This window comes from Dermochelys coriacea, chromosome 2, assembly GCF_009764565.3.
Source record: "Dermochelys coriacea isolate rDerCor1 chromosome 2, rDerCor1.pri.v4, whole genome shotgun sequence".
Classification (NCBI taxonomy): Eukaryota; Metazoa; Chordata; order Testudines; family Dermochelyidae; genus Dermochelys; species Dermochelys coriacea.
Window position 1 is genome coordinate 1816226 of NC_050069.1, and position 16634 is coordinate 1832859.

General features: G+C 49.4%; 1 protein-coding gene and 1 long non-coding RNA gene across 2 annotated transcripts in view; one reads left to right on the top strand and one right to left on the bottom strand.

Annotated features, from left to right (window-relative positions):
* LOC122458567 overlaps window positions 1-16634 on the top strand; it is a 93753-nt gene that overhangs the window by 33844 nt on the left and 43275 nt on the right. The window lies entirely within an intron of this gene.
* Window positions 1-16634, bottom strand: part of LOC119852055 (metallothionein-like) — a 41911-nt gene that overhangs the window by 22506 nt on the left and 2771 nt on the right. The window lies entirely within an intron of this gene.

Here is a 16634-nt window from a genome sequence, read left to right on the forward strand (position 1 = left end):
CACTTAAGGTGAGTTATTACCAGCAGGAGAATGACCCCCCCAGAGGTGGGTGTGATATATGAGTGACCCCCCCGAGGTGGGAGCGATACACCAGTGACCCCCTCTGAGGTGCGTGTGACACACGAGTGACCCCCCAGAGGTGGCCGTGATACACAAGTGACACCCCCCCGGAGATGGGTGCCATCACGAGTGAACCCTCTGAGGTGAGTGCGATACATAAGTGAACCCCCGGAGGTGGGTGCGACACACGAGTAACCCCACCGACGATGGGCACAACACACGAGTGACCCCCCCGAGGTCGGCGTGACACAAAAGTGACCCCCCCAGAGGTGGGCGCAATACCGAGTGACCCCCCCGAGGTGAGTGCAGTACGTGAGTGACCCCCCCAAGGTGCCCCCACAAAGTGAGTGCGACATGCAAGTGACCCCCCCCCCCCCGAGGTGGGCGTGATATACCAGGGACCCCCCCGAGGAGGGCGTGATATACCAGTGACCCCCCTGAGGTGGGTGCTATATACCAGTGACCCTCCGCCCAGTCCATGTCACTGCAGCCGGCCAGGGGCTGGCCCTCCTCCAGGCCCGGGGAGGCACCGGGGCGCAGTTTGGGCCCCGCCCAGAGAGGCCAAAGAATCACTGTATTATCTTTTCCCTCCTGCTTGCTTTACTTTCCAGGTAGACTAGTCCCCGTGGGACTTCGCCACACCAGCCCAGAGACAATCTGGAGGCTGCTAGGCATTCTGAACTCCTGCTTGCATCAGTGGCGAGCTGGAAGCACTTGAAGGATCAGGCCCTATGCAAAGCAATAATTGTGATAAAGTGGGATTATGCTCCGAGTATAATATGGACCTGGCAGAGGCTAGTGTGTATACCTCCGTCCATTCTGAATACCTGCTATCATGCTCCCTCATCACGGTCATCTATCACAAGCAGTGATACAGAGCTGAGCTATTTGAGCCATAATGGGGTCCCAATGATCTTGTATAGGCAGCAGGTTTAAAACGAACAAAAGGAAGTATTTCTTCATACAACGCACAGTCAACCTGTGGAACTCCTTGCCAGAGGATGTTGTGAAGGCCAAGACTACAACAGGGTTCAAAAAAGAACTGGATAAGTTCACGGGGGATAGATCCATCAATGGCTATTAGTCAGGATGGGCAGGGATGGTGTCCCTGGCCTCTGTTTGCCAGAAGCTGGGAATGGGTGATGGGATGGATCACTTGATGATTCCCTGTTCTGTTCATTCCCTCTGGGGCCCCTGGCATTGGCCACTGTCGGAAGACAGGACACTGGGCTAGATGGACCTTTGGTCTGACCTGGTCTGGCCGTTCTTATGTTCTTAAGTTGTATTTCTCCCATATTCCTCAGTCACAACTTCCTACTTCTTGTGCTGTTCTGCCTTATGTGAACGCTTCTCATGGGCGGACGCACAGCCACCCACGGATAGAAGAAGGAGCACTCCAGCACATTCCATGTATGTGACCTTACCCCTTCCTACCCGACTCAGAATTGGGAAGTGGGGTGGAGTTGTGCAACTAAGCAGGAGCCGTTTCCTCTGTAATTGCAGAACTGTAACCCAGTGCTCATCTCCCCCATCATCACGTGATGCCAGGGTCATCCTGTGCCATGTCTCAGCAGTGGCATGTGCAGGACTCCATAAACCCCTCTGTGTAGGTCAACGCTAAAAGCACCCAGTCAGTACAATATGCCACTCCTCCACTAAACTCCGTCTCCTTTATTCTCTGGAGAACCTTTCTCTGATTCGTCTTATTTATCCTCAGCCACTCCAAGCTTTGTTGTTTCAGCCTCAGTGGATCTTGAGTTTTGATATTTCTATGGACGTCTTCCAGCTGCAGGACATTCTTATTAGATACACCTGATAGCTCAGTTGCTCCGCCCTTAGTTGGTATCCAGCCAACAACCCAACAGGTTCCTATAGTCCAGCCTAGTTAAGAGGCATATTCCTTTGAGTGTTTCTCACAGTAAGGAAGAAGCAGGATTCAGTAGTGATGATTATAAAAGGGATTCTTTGTTGAGGTTCCTGGACACAAACAGATACTGTACTTCTCTCTAGCTTCCCAGCTAAGTAACATCAGCTAGTGTCACCACACAGCGTCTCCCTAAATCTTGGACCTAGAATGGGCTGCTGACTATATTTCTTTCTAAACCCTCACTGAGGACTAAGACCATATCAATTTTCAAACTCCAGCCATTTTTAATGTAACCCCAACTAAAAAGTGTGGCTAGAGGATTTTTAAATGAGAAAATATTTTTATTAATTGTTTTATCTTAAGTTAAACCTATTGAAACTGGTTGGTGTAACGGCTGCCTGTCTTTTGGGACAAATGTAAGAAACTATTAAGCTCCTGTATGGAACCAGGTAGCTGAAACAATATTGGCCTCCATCCAAAACAAAGCCACATGCGGGACTGGAGTAAAAGCTGAACCAAGCGGCTGAAGGTGGGTTCTACAATGAGCTGATAAACTCAGAGGTTGAGGATTGATTGGACTGATGTGATACCATGGAACCTTAGAGTTATGAACACCGGAGTTACGAACTGACCAGTCAACCACACACCTCATTTGGAACGGGAAGTTCACAATCAGGCAGCAGCAGAGAAAGAAGGGGGGGGGGGAAAAGCAAATACAGTACAGTGCTGTGTTAAATGTAAACTACTTCAAGAAAAGGGGAAAACAGCATTTTTCTTCTGCATACTAACGTTTCAAAGCTGTATTAAGTCAATGTTCAGTTGTAAACTTTTGAAAGAACCACCACAACCTTTTGTTCAGAGTTACAAACAGCCTCTATTCCCGAGGCATTTGTAACTATCAGGTTCATTCTCCTGTATGTCTTTGTCATGTCAGTGAAGCAGGAGAAACACCAGAGAAACTGGAAGAAAGGCAGCAGAAAGCCAAAGATACAGCCAGAAGAAGCACTGGGAGTGTGTCCCAAAGCAAAAGCCTAGAGAGAGAGCTTTTGGGCTAAGGGCTGGCAGGAAAGGGACTTGGGATGGTGAGCAAAGGGACTGTTCCCTGCTGTTTGATTACTGCTGTGTTCCAGGAAACAGGACTTTGTACATTCTTGTACATCCCCACTGTATTTTCCACTGAATGCATCTGATGAAGTGAGCTGTAGCTCATGAAAGCTTATGCTCAAATAAATTTGTTAGTCTCTAAGGTGCCACAAGTACCCCTTTTCTTTTTGCGAATACAGACTAACACGGCTGCTACTCTGAAACCTGAGAGGGAAGAGTGATGCTTGTTTACTGGCTTTAAAAACAGGGAAGAAGTAGCAGGATGACACCTATAGAGGTCTGAGCAGGAGTGCAGGATGGCGGTGTATATATTTTAGCACTGAATGGTTACACAGGCTGCGGAGTGAATGGGGTGGTGGGTGCATATACTCAGGGAAGGTAGAAGTGGATTTTTGCAGTTGGCAATAGAGTGCTTGTTACATGGTCCAGCCAAGTCACTGCTGAACCCACCCCCCTTAGCAGGGTCTTAAGACCCAGGTCCTGAGTGCTTGCTGACCCGAGGCCGACTGATTTGTGAGATTATGTCTACACTGCAAAATATCCCAAGGCCTGCAGCAGCAAATCTCAGAGCCCGGGTCAACTGACTCAGGCGTTCAGGGCTCGTACTATGGGGTAAAACTAGCAGGGTAGATGTTCCCCTCGGGCTGGTACCTGTCTCATGATCTTATTGAATGAGACTTTTTTTCATGTGACTGTTTCTAATCAGATCCGACCTGTATTTTATCATCTTCCATCCTCTCCTCATTACTAGGACATAGGGGAGGATCTATTAATGGAAATTGTCTAAGGATGTCTCTGTCCAAACCACATGCTCCTCTGTACCTGTTGGCTTTCCCCCAGCCTCTGGTTTAAAAACTGCAATGTCTATAACAGCCATGGGGGAGGGGCACATCAACGGGCTTATTGTGACATTACAGTCATTAAATCAATCGTCAACGTCACCCAGTTTGACACAGTTTCTGGCAGCATTCAGTGAGACTTGGATCAATCCTTCATTTTCCCACACAAGGCACAACACCTCCACTTCAACGGTGACCTGGGACCTTACATCTGGGACAAATAGTAATGGTAGTTATATTGTAGATGGAGTTTTGTAGCACATTAACCATGGGTATTATGTATGGAGAGATCCTGGCTGCAGAATTTGTGATCGCTGTATGACAGATATGGCAATTTTCTGTTATGTCTTTGGGAGACCTGACTACATTAAGTTTATGCAGAGGTGAAATTAAGCCGGTACGCCCCAGTAGAGCTTACTGGCAGGAGCTGGTGCACCGTACTGGGGAAGCCCGGCTTCCCCAGGGGGCAATTTAAAAGGGCCTGGGGCTCCTAGCAGTGGCTGGAGCCCCAGGCCCTTTAAATTTCCTCCAGAGCCCTGCTGCTGGAGCCCTAGGTTAGCGGCTGTGGGCTCCGGCGGCTATTTAAAGGGGCCAGGACTCCCCTGCTTCTACCACCCAGAGCCTTTAAATAGCTGCTGGAGCCCCACCGCCGCTACTCCAGGGCTCCGGGGGTATTTAAAGGACAAGGGCAATAGAAGCAGGGGAGCTCTGGGCCCTTTAAATAGCACCCAGAGCCCGGTGCTGCTGCTGCTACCCCGGTGGGGGAGCGGGCAGGGAGAGGAGGAGCATGAAGGAGGGGGGGCACTTACCTTACAGGGTGGGTTGGCTCTGACCCCCCTCAGCCCCACCCCTTCTGGGGACCAGAGCTGGCCCAGAGTACCGGTAAGTCACTCGACTTAATTTCACCCCTGAGTTTGTGTTTCATTGTACGCCAAGGTCTGTGTTTAATTCCCTGGGGGAGAGGGACCGCAGCCCCCCAGGAGCTCCGAACAGTGGGGAGTGATTGGGCAAATTCACCTCCCAAGAGGTACCCCCACCTGGACAGGCTTACATATACTGGTTCACACTGGATTCCCTAGAGACCAACAGACAAACAAAGGGCTTTTGGACAAATAATCTGAATTTAAACCGACTTGGGGCCTTCTTTTTGATCCAGCAAATGGACAGGACCGTCTGACCAAGGGAGGCCCCAATCCTTCCTGAGACGGATTTGAAGGACTTGACCTATTCACAGGGGCTCTTGTTCTGAGCTAACAGCTGTTATGAACTTGTAACCATAAAACCCCCCCATGGTGGGGTTTGAAGCACTGACTCTTACCAGAGCCCTAGTTGAAGTTGGGGGTGATTTCTGGTAAGCTTATTGGCACGCACGTAGGTTCTTTTATTGTTGTAAAGTCTTTTCTCTGTAATGCTTTCACCTGAAGAACAAATGTGCTTGCTTAGAAAGAGCTGTGTGGTAACTTACAACTATAGGCAATTACACTGTGTATCGCCGCTGGAGACAAAGCAGAGAGTAGCCTGGGTTGCTGGGGCATTCACAGTATAGGCAGTGGACTGTGCCTGGGAAAACCCTGATCAGAAGGGAGAGAGACACACGAGAGGTGAAAGCTGAGGAGACGGAGCCCTTGCTGGACCACGAGTGAGGAATACAGATGTAGTTCGTGACACCTTGCGCCACACAGTACACACAGGGTCCTGACTGTAACCTTTGCACACTAACTCTGAATAACCTCAGGCAGGAAGGGTCTGCCTTACTCCCTGAAGCCCAACGGTCGATATCCCTAATACATGTTTATCCTAACTAGTGGAACCTACACCCATTGTGTTACACTAGCCTATTTACAGATTTCAGAGTAGCAGCCCTGTTAGTCTTTATTTGCAAAAAAAAAAAGGAGGACTTGTGGCACCTTAGAGACTAAGAAATTTATTAGAGCATAAGCTTTAGTGAGCTACAGCTCACTTCATCGGATGCATTTTGGCAGTTATGGTGATTTAAGATTCTTTTTCACCCTTTCTCTTCGTTCCCTTCTTGTCTGATGTCTGGCATTTAGGCTAAGCCCTTTCGACTTCTGATGGCAATTCCCACATAGCGAGTTTTCTCCGTTAGTCTTTCCCATTTTGGGGTGGCTCAATACTCTGACTTTGGGAGAAAAGGTCTGATTTCCTGTTAATCTCCTTGAAACTCTTTGGGAGTGATGTAATTAATCCCTGGTACAGTGTGTCTTTTTTCATGTCCTCTGTGTTGTGAATCGCAATCACTGCTTGGGTACCTAAGCAAAAACTTGGATTTTTTTTCCCTCTCTTCTGTCCAAGCAGAACGAAGTGATGTTCATCAGCAAATATGCACTCAGTGAGCACTGCTGTAGACACTCTTACTACCTGACCTTGCTTAAAGCTCCTGTATGTGGCTGTTAAACACCTTTGGGATGATTAGCCATGTTTACCCATGTATCCGATGAAGTGAGCTGTAGCTCACCAAAGCTAATGCTCAAATAAATTTGTTAGTTTCTAAGATGCCACAAGTCGTCCTTTTCTTTTTGCGAATACAAACTAACACGGCTGCTACTCTGTTACCCATCTGGTTATTTAATGATGTCACACTCACCTTGCTGTAACACGCAAGCTCCTCATTCAGCTGCAGAGAGCTTTGTAGACAAGCTGTGATGAAATAGAAACTTTCTGTAATATTTTTATGCTGCCTATGGGTACCTCAGTTTCCTCTGTACTTTGCATCGTTACCCATTGCAGAAGTGTTAAATCTGCTCTTGGGGCATGGCAGGAGAGATGAGGTGTTGGGTCACTGGCCTTGAACGAATGGGTTATTAAAGTGCTGGCTGCAACCAACCAATGCCAATGGAGGGTCCACAAAGACAATGGATGCCCCAAGGACTGAGCAACTGACACCTATCCACAGGAATCTCCGGCAGGCCGAACATGTGAGCTCAGCATGGGTCTGCAGGAGTTCGACAATGGACTCTCACCTGGGACTGACACAGAGAGGCAGGGCCAGAAATGGATTCCATAGCATCTTGGCCGGCTGATTATGCTGGCTCGGCGAGCATGGACTATGTTCCAGTTGCCTAATAAACCTTGCTCTGTTTGGAAAAAGCTGCCAGGTGTCACTGACGATACTTAGAGCCCTTCAGATTTCTGGCTAGATGCTCTATAGCCATGGACCATGTTTGCGGATCGATGTGGGTACCAATTTTATATCCATGCAGGGCTCTACCAATACTTGCCGAGGTGCATTGGTCCCTGAAGAGAGTCAAGTCTCTATCCAGGCGTCTCTCTCACTTGGGCTCACTGGGCAGAGCTCACGGTGTGAAACAGGCGTGTGGGAGCACAGAGGCTTGGTCTCAGAGGCATTGAGACCACATAGCCTACCCTTAAGGAAGAGGGAGGCCCCTTAGGGGCTGGCACACAGAAGGGGTTCCTCTAAAGCATTATTTAAATGCTGGGGCGTAGTACAGATCCTTTGGATGTATGACATAAGGTGAATCATATTTCCAGATACAAGCGTATTATGTGTATCAGTTCTCCTTTTGCTCAGCACAGGTTTTTGCAAAAAGGAATCCTGGGGTATATTAATTACAACTTCCAGACAAGGCCACGTGATACAAGTGAACGGGTCCAGCAAAGCTCTGAGATGCATGCTGAACATGTACATTATAGGTGTGGTCTGCTTAATGGGGGCTCTGGACTAAAGGTCAGGAGAAGCAGGTGCTATTCCTAGCTCTGCCACTTACCTGCTGTACATCCTTGGATAAGTCACTTCACCGCTCTGGGCCTGTTTTCCCTCCCACCCTTTCTCTGTCTTGTCTCTAACCGACAGGGATTGTCTCTTATATGTAGATGTACAGCGCCTAGCGCCACAGGGTCCTGATCCTACTGTAATATGAATGATCAACTCTTAAAATCAATGGGATTTCTCTTGTTCTCAAAGTTAAATGTGCTTTGCTGTTTTTCTGGGTAGGAGTCCATAGCACATGTGAAGCACTTGTTCTCAAATAGTCAAATAGCATCTTACTCTGTAAGCGTTCGAGGACGAGGGTACTACTCCATGAGGGTAAAGATACCACAGTCCAGTCTTTAATTGATCTCAGTGGAATAAAAGCTCATTTACAACAGGGTGAATGTAACTCAGACTCTACGTCCAATCCTGCCGTCTGTGCCCTATGCCCACTCCTACACTCTGCTCCTGGCTAAAACGGCTGATTCATTTCCCTGTAGGAAAACTGTATACCTGTGGATGTGGAGACAGTCTTGGAATGACAGATAGTGAGGAAATGAGAGCCGCTCACCGCCCAATGTTTCTGAATGCAGAGAAAGTCCTGAAGGATGCAAACAGAGCAAACATAAATACCCCGACTGCTGGCATGTAAAAGATCCACTGGTTTGCTCATAACCTTTATGGCAAAGTATCTTGTTCTCCTCAGCAGGCCTAGTTCTTTTTAGCCGTGGAGACACAGGTTTGGGAAGGCAGTCCGTCTAGGTGACACAGGGTCAGGCTATACATTTCCACAGTCAGTCTCTTGTGCCTGTTTTCCTTTCCCCTTTGGAAGGGGATGCAGCCTCCCTTCCTGGAAAGATTCAGTGTCTTGCTGAAGGAGCTAGCAAGTATCCGCACTCACACTGCTATCCCTTCCTAACAGGGGAGAATTTAAAAAGGTCTCAAGCCGTTGGAGTCAGCTGAACCTAATTGGTTCTCTAGCAACCCCTTTTCAGCTAAACCTTATTAACCTGTGGTTAACTCTTCTCAGTAGATAGGGAGGGGCCTTTTAACCTTCTGGGACTGATTATTACCCCCAGCCCTACTTTGTAGCTGTTTGTCCTGGGTTTACCACCACACCTTGTATAGTTATTTTTGCAGTTTCTGAGAATTGGGGTAAATGTGTGACAGGAAATGTGTGGATTTGCTTCTGAGCTAATGGCTGATGGGTTTCAACCAATTGGGTCGGTGGCCAAAGAAGCATCTGCCATTTTGCACCCTTTTGCTCATAGTGCCACAGTGAAGGGGGAGGGCACTTGATTGCACACTAGCACGCCTGGTAGGCATAATTCACCACCTGTGAGACACCACTGGAAGTTCTAATGCAAACGGGACCCTGGTGTTTTCACCACCCTGCCATGTAACCCTGTTAGAGTGTGAGATGACATGATGGTGGAAACCCCGATCCCTGCTGCCACTGGCACTTTCCCATTGTTACCACCATGTAGCATACAGGGGCCAAAATTGTGCGTGGCCACACTATGCTCCTCCTGGCACCCCCAGCATGCAGGTCCCAGGGTTCAGGCCAGGGTGACACAGGCCCACAGAGTCCTGTGGAGATTCTGGGCTGTTATAGCCCCTAGGCAGGCCGGGTGAGGTGATCCCAAACGGGCCCATTTCCTACCGCAGACACAGCTTCGGCCAGCAGGAAATCAGGGGGGCTGAGAGCCATTGAATGCACTGTAAACCCTGCATATGATTGAAACTACTTCAAGCCAGGGGGTGAGGCAGGCCCCCAGCACCCCTCTTCCCAGCACCTGTGTGAACCCTAGAGCTGGCCCTGATCCGTGCGTGCCCCCCAGGCCCTCTAGTGCCATGGTCCCGCTGAGAGAAATAAAAGGACCATCACATTAAGGATACGCGCTGCACTCACCGACCTCGGGGGGTCTGTGCGGGAATCGCACTGTGCACCGCACGCTGGGTGGGAGGGGCCGGGGGTTGCACTCACCGCCCTGGGGGTGAGATTTCAGGATGGCAGATTGGGGAATTAAGAAATCTAGTGAGAAGGGTGCACTGGGAGAAAGGATAAAAATCTACCACTTTAGAAAATGGCCAGCTAAAGCGTGTGCAGTGCTCAGATGCTCCAGTAATGGGGGCCATAAAAGTACCTAAGTAGAGTTTGAGCCTTGATGCTGCAGCAAAGAAGGCCGATGTCATTTTGGACTCCACATATGGAAGGAGGCTGGAGGGGGTCTGGTTTCTGAGGAAAGACTGGAAATGTGGTTCAATGCATAGAACTGGGTGAAGGGATGGCTAAAGTGGGGTGGGTGGGCATGAGGAAATGCTTCTAGTAGCTGAAGGGTGTGAACCCCAAGGAAGGAAAGGGATTACTGAGCACAGTACACAGGGAGCACCCAGAGGGCGATAGGAGGAAATGAAGAAGAGGAACGTTGGGGCTGAATATTAGTCAGTGGGAAGTGGAGATGCTCAGTGCCCTGGAAAATTAGCCCGAGGTGTTGCACGATTGGTGCCCCAAAATGGCAACACCCACTATCCGGGTACTTTTTGAAAAGATTTTATATTTGACCTGATTATGTCTGATTGGCTGCTAGCCTGCAGGGGGCGGGCATTAGGGTGTCTGTGTGTTTGCGTCAGGGAAGCCTGGCTGTTTAAAAATAGCCAGAGCCTCGCGAACCAGCTGAGCAGCGGGGACAGCAGAGCAGCTCACAGCAGGAGTTTGCCTGGGAGTTCGCCTGGAGTGAGCCCAGTGAGGCTTACATCTTGCCAACGTCTCTGAGGAAGCTCATAGTAGGTAGGTGATATGGAAGGGGGGGGTTCAGCTGTTGTGACCTGCACTGGATGTGCCATGTTTGTCTTTCTTCCACAGGACAGAAGCGACTTTGTCTGTACAAAGTGCAAGCTGGTCTCCATATTGGAAGAGAAGATTGAAGGTCTGGAGCAACAGGTAACGACCCTGCGTTGTATACGAGAGACTGAGGATTTTCTGGACCAAACTCAGGATAGCCTTCTAGGGGCACAAAGCTCTAAAGATGTAGAGCAGGTTGCACAGAGGAGCCAAGAGGCCAGTGAAGAAGCTTGGCAACATGTGACCTCCAGAAGAGGTAAGCGGAATGTCCGGGTTCCAGTAACACAGACACAGGTAACTAACCGCTTTCATGTTCTCTCCACAGGTACCAATGCGGAGAGTGGACCAGATGATATGTCTGGGGGGAGAAAGCGGAAGGAGACTCCGCTGGTTGGGAGGCATGAGATGCGATGTCCTGAGGTTGGAGGTTCCACGACCACCACTCCCAAGAGGAGAAGGCGGGTGGTGGTGGTCGGGGACTCTCTCCTCCGGGGGACTGAGTCATCTATCTGCCGCCCTGACCGGGAAAAACCGAGAAGTCTGCTGCTTGCCAGGGGCTAAGATTCGTGATGTGACGGAGAGACTGCCGAGACTCATCAAGCCCTCGGATCGCTACCCCTTCCTGCTTCTCCACGTGGGCACCAATGATACTGCCAAGAATGACCTTGAGCGGATCACTGCGGACTATGTGGCTCTGGGAAGAAGGATAAAGGAGTTGGAGGCGCAAGTGGTGTTCTCGTCCATCCTCCCCGTGGAAGGAAAAGGCCTGGGTAGGGACCGTCGAATCGTGGAGGTCAACGAATGGCTACGCAGGTGGTGTCGGAGAGAAGGCTTTGGATTCTTTGACCATGGGATGGTGTTCCATGAAGGAGGAGTGCTGGGCAGAGACGGGCTCCATCTTACGAAGAGAGGGAAGAACATCCTTGCCAGCAGGCTGGCTAACCTAGTGAGGAGGGCTTTAAACTAGGTTCACCGGGGGAAGGAGACCAAAGCCCTGAGGTAAGTGGGAAAGCGGGATACCGGGAGGAAGCACAGGCAGGAAGGTCTGTGAGGGGAGGGCTCCTGCCTCATACTGCGAATGAGGGGCGATCAACAGGTTATCTCAAGTGCTTATATACAAATGCACAAAGCCTTGGAAACAAGCAGGGAGAACTGGAGGTCCTGGTGATGTCAAGGAATTATGACGTGATTGGAATAACAGAGACTTGGTGGGATAACTCACATGACTGGAGTACAGTCATGGATGGTTATAAACTGTTCAGGAAGGACAGGCAAGGCAGAAAAGGTGGGGGAGTAGCACTGTATGTAAGGGAGCAGTATGACTGCTCAGAGCTCCGGTACGAAACTGTGGAAAAACCTGAGTGTCTCTGGATTAAGTTTAGAAGTGTGTGCAACAAGAGTGATGTCATGGTGGGAGTCTGCTATAGACCACCGGACCAGGGGGATGAGGTGGATGAGGCTTTCTTCCGGCAACTCACGGAAGCTACTAGATCGCATGCCCTGATTCTCATGGGTGACTTTAATTTTCCTGATATCTGCTGGGAGAGCAATACAGCGGTGCATAGACAATCCAGGAAGTTTTTGGAAAGCGTAGGGGACAATTTCCTGGTGCAAGTGCTAGGGGAGCCAACTAGGGGGAGCGCTTTTCTTGACCTGCTGCTCACAAACCGGGTAGAATTAGTGGGGGAAGCAAAAGTGGATGGGAATCTGGGAGGCAGTGACCATGAGTTGGTTGAGTTCAGGATCCTGACGCAGGGAAGAAAGGTAAGCAGCAGGATACGGACCCTGGACTTCAGGAAAGCAGACTTTGACTCCCTCAGGGAACAGATGGCCAGGATCCCCTGGGGGACTAACATGAAAGGGAAGGGAGTCCAGGAGAGCTGGCTGTATTTCAAGGAATCCCTGTTGAGGTTACAGGGACAAACCATCCCGATGAGTCGAAAGAATAGTAAATATGGCAGGCGACCAGCTTGGCTTAATGGTGAAATCCTAGCGGATCTTAAACATAAAAAAGAAGCTTACAAGAAGTGGAAGCTTGGACATATGACCAGGGAAGAGTATAAAAATATTGCTCGGGCATGTAGGAAAGATATCAGGAGGGCCAAATCGCACCTGGAGCTGCAGCTAGCAAGAGATGTCAAGAGTAACAAGAAGGGTTTCTTCAGGTATGTTGGCAACAAGAAGAAAGCCAAGGAAAGTGTGGGCCCCTTACTGAATGAGGGAGGCAAGCTAGTGACAGAGGATGTGGAAAAAGCTAATGTACTCAATGCTTTTTTTGCCTCTGTTTTCACTAACAAGGTCAGCTCCCAGACTGCTGTGCTGGGCAACACAAAATGGGGAAGAGATGGCCAGCCCTTTGTAGAGATAGAGGTGGTTAGGGACTATTTAGAAAAGCTGGACGTGCACAAGTCCATGGGGCCGGACGAATTGCATCCGAGAGTGCTGAAGGAATTGGCGGCTGTGATTGCAGAGCCCTTAGCCATTATCTTTGAAAACTCGTGGCGAACGGGGGAAGTCCCGGATGACTGGAAAAAGGCTAATGTAGTGCCCATCTTTAAAAAAGGGAAGAAGGAGGATCCTGGGAACTACAGGCCGGTCAGCCTCACCTCAGTCCCTGGAAAAATCATGGAGCAGGTCCTCAAAGAATCAATCCTGAAGCACTTAGAGGAGAGGAAAGTGATCAGGAACAGTCAGCATGGATTCACCAAGGGAAGGTCATGCCTGACTAATCTAATCGCCTTTTATGATGAGATTACTGGTTCTGTGGATGAAGGGAAAGCAGTGGATGTATTGTTTCTTGACTTTAGCAAAGCTTTTGACACGGTCTCCCACAGCATTCTTGTCAGCAAGTTAAGGAAGTATGGGCTGGATGAATGCACTATAAGGTGGGTAGAAAGCTGGCTAGATTGTCGGGCTCAACGGGTAGTGATCAATGGCTCCATGTCTAGTTGGCAGCCGGTGTCAAGTGGAGTGCCCCAGGGGTCGGTCCTGGGGCCCGTTTTGTTCAATATCTTCATAAATGATCTGGAGGATGGTGTGGATTGCACTCTCAGCAAATTTGCGGATGATACTAAACTGGGAGGAGTGGTAGATACGCTGGAGGGGAGGGATAGGATACAGAAGGACCTAGACAAATTGGAGGATTGGGCCAAAAGAAATCTAATGAGGTTCAATAAGGATAAATGCAGGGTCCTGCACTTAGGATGGAAGAATCCAATGCACCGCTACAGACTAGGGACCGAATGGCTCGGCAGCAGTTCTGCGGAAAAGGACCTAGGGGTGACAGTGGACGAGAAGCTGGATATGAGTCAGCAGTGTGCCCTTGTTGCCAAGAAGGCCAATGGCATTTTGGGTTGTATAAGTAGGGGCATAGCGAGCAGATCGAGGGACGTGATCGTTCCCCTCTATTCGACACTGGTGAGGCCTCATCTGGAGTACTGTGTCCAGTTTTGGGCCCCACACTACAGGAAGGATGTGGATAAATTGGAAAGAGTACAACGAAGGGCAACGAAAATGATTAGGGGTCTAGAGCACATGACTTATGAGGAGAGGCTGAGGGAGCTGGGATTGTTTAGTCTGGAGAAGAGAAGAATGAGGGGGGATTTGATAGCTGCTTTCAACTACCTGAAAGGGGGTTTCAAAGAGGATGGCTCTAGACTGTTCTCAATGGTAGCAGATGACAGAACGAGGAGTAATGGTCTCAAGTTGCAATGGGGGAGGTTTAGATTGGATATTAGGAAAAACTTTTTCACTAAGAGGGTGGTGAAACACTGGAATGCGTTACCTAGAGAGGTGGTAGAATCTCCTTCCTTAGAGGTTTTTAAGGTCAGGCTTGACAAAGCCCTAGCTGGGATGATTTAACTGGGACTTGGTCCTGCTTTGAGCAGGGGGTTGGACTAGATGACCTTCTGGGGTCCCTTCCAACCCTGATATTCTATGATTCTATGATTCTATGACCTGTCAGTTGTGGCTTTTCCTTCATCATCCCACACAACCACGAGTAAGGTGATCACCTTTGAAATGCAAAACTCCAGCAGTTCTGCCACCTCCACAAAATAAGCCCCATGCAACCCCCACCACATGGCAACTCCGCAATCTCCCTCCCCCTTCAACAGCCACTTAATGTATCTAGAGAGCTAACACATATCGATAAGATTGATGACATCATTTTCTTAAACTGCAGAAGTGGGAGCACTGCAGCATCTTTAGCTGGACACAGAAACTTTTAACATCAATCCCTTTCCTTCCTTGGGGTTGACACCCTTCAGCTACTAGCAGCATTTCCTCATGCCCACCCACCCCACTTTAGCCATCCCTTTGCTCAGTTCTATGTATTGAACCACATTTCCAGTCTTTCTTCAGAAACCAGACCCCCTCCAGCCTCCTGTTTAATTTTGTTTCTCTTCTCAGAGCTCCCTCCAATTCTTTACTATCTTTCCAGTAGCGAGGGGCTCTGGCCTGAACACAATATTCCACATGGTGTGAGGTAGGGAGCTACCTTCTCCCTGTCTGGTGACACGCAGCCCAGTATTGCATCCGTGCCTTACGGTACTGCCAGCTCATATCTAGCATAGTCACCCGGAGGGAGCACCTGGGAGGTTATAATCTTGAAAGAGCCCGAGGGCTGATAATGTTACCTAGAAGCTAGCCTTTGAGAGGAAGGATGGTGCAATGGTTAAGGGTGCCACTTGGGAGATCTAGGTCTAGTTTTCTGCTCTGCCACAGATTTCCTTAGGCTTGGTCTGAACTACAGTTAGGTGGACGTAAGGCATCTTGTGTCAACCTAACTCTATCAGTGTCAACACTGCAGCGTTGTTCCCGCTGATGTCCCTTGCCCACTACACTGACCTAAGAACGCCCCCTCCACGAGAGGCATAGTGCTTAGGTCGATGTCATTAGGTTGATGCAATGTGTGTGTAGACACTGCCTTACTTACATCGCCTGTTGGCTGTCAGCGGGAGCCCGACCACCCCAGGGCTGACAGCCTGACCCACACATGCGTGGGCCAGGGGCTCCAGTGTCCCACAACGCCCCACACAGTTAAAGTTGGTGGAAGTGCTCCTGGGGAGAATATGTACCACCGACAAGGAGTCATAGTGTGGACATGAAACATCACAGTAATTACTGTGGTGGCTGTACATTGACCTAACTTAGGTTGACTGAATTTTTTTACTGGGGACAAGGCCTTAGTCACTTTGTCTCTCTGGGCCTCAGTTTCCCATCTATACGGTGGGGATAATAGCGCAGCCCTGCCCTGACAAGGATGTTGTGAAGATAAACAGACTAGCAATGTCAGAGTTGAGTGTTAGACCTCACTTTGCTTGGCCAGTCAGGTTATGGAATTGCTGAGCAGCAACAATTAGGAGATGGACTCGGGCCAGGTGAAATGGGAAGACGTCTTCAATTCGAACAGTTTAGAAGGGAGCATGCAAGCAACAATCAACAATGCGGCTTCCCTAGAGACTCCTAGCACCCCAGAGGGGGAAAGAGGCCCCAGCCTCCTTCCATATGTGGAGTCCAAAATGACATAGGCCTTCTTTGCTGCAGCATCAAGGCTCAAATTCTACTTAGATACTTTTATGGCCCCCATTACTGGAGCATCTGAGTACTGCAGACGCTTTAGATGGCCATTTTCTAAAGTGGTAGATTTTTATTCTTTCTCCCAGTGCACCCTCCTCACTAAATTTCTTAATACCCCAGTCTGCCATCCTGAAATCTCATATCCGTGTGCTGCCCTGCTCCCTCCTCCAATTCCTTGCAGTTGCACATGGTCACTCTTTCTCAGCTAGCTCCCCTCTCCTTCTCATAGTCATTTCTCCCATGTCCGTAAAAATCCAGCCCCGGGAATGGCTTTTCCTCTGGCTACAGTAACTACTGGCTGGGTCACTTTATCTTAGAAGTCCCACTGCTGACACATGGGTGCCCGTGCAACCTCCAGGGTGGATGCAAGCCCCAGACAAGCGACCAGGAAGCCTACAAGCCCTCCTATGATGATCTAGGGACCATTAAGCCACTGTTCCTTCCAACACAGTTAGAAACGTACAATTTCTAAAGAGGCCCAGGTTTTTAATTTCTGAGACTGGAGCTAAGTCAGCGATTTTCCCTTAACCTTTGTATGTCCATGTCTACCCTTGTGGCAGGTTGCATTTGTATTGTTGCATTCTCGGCCGCTTGCGCATGGGGCCTCAT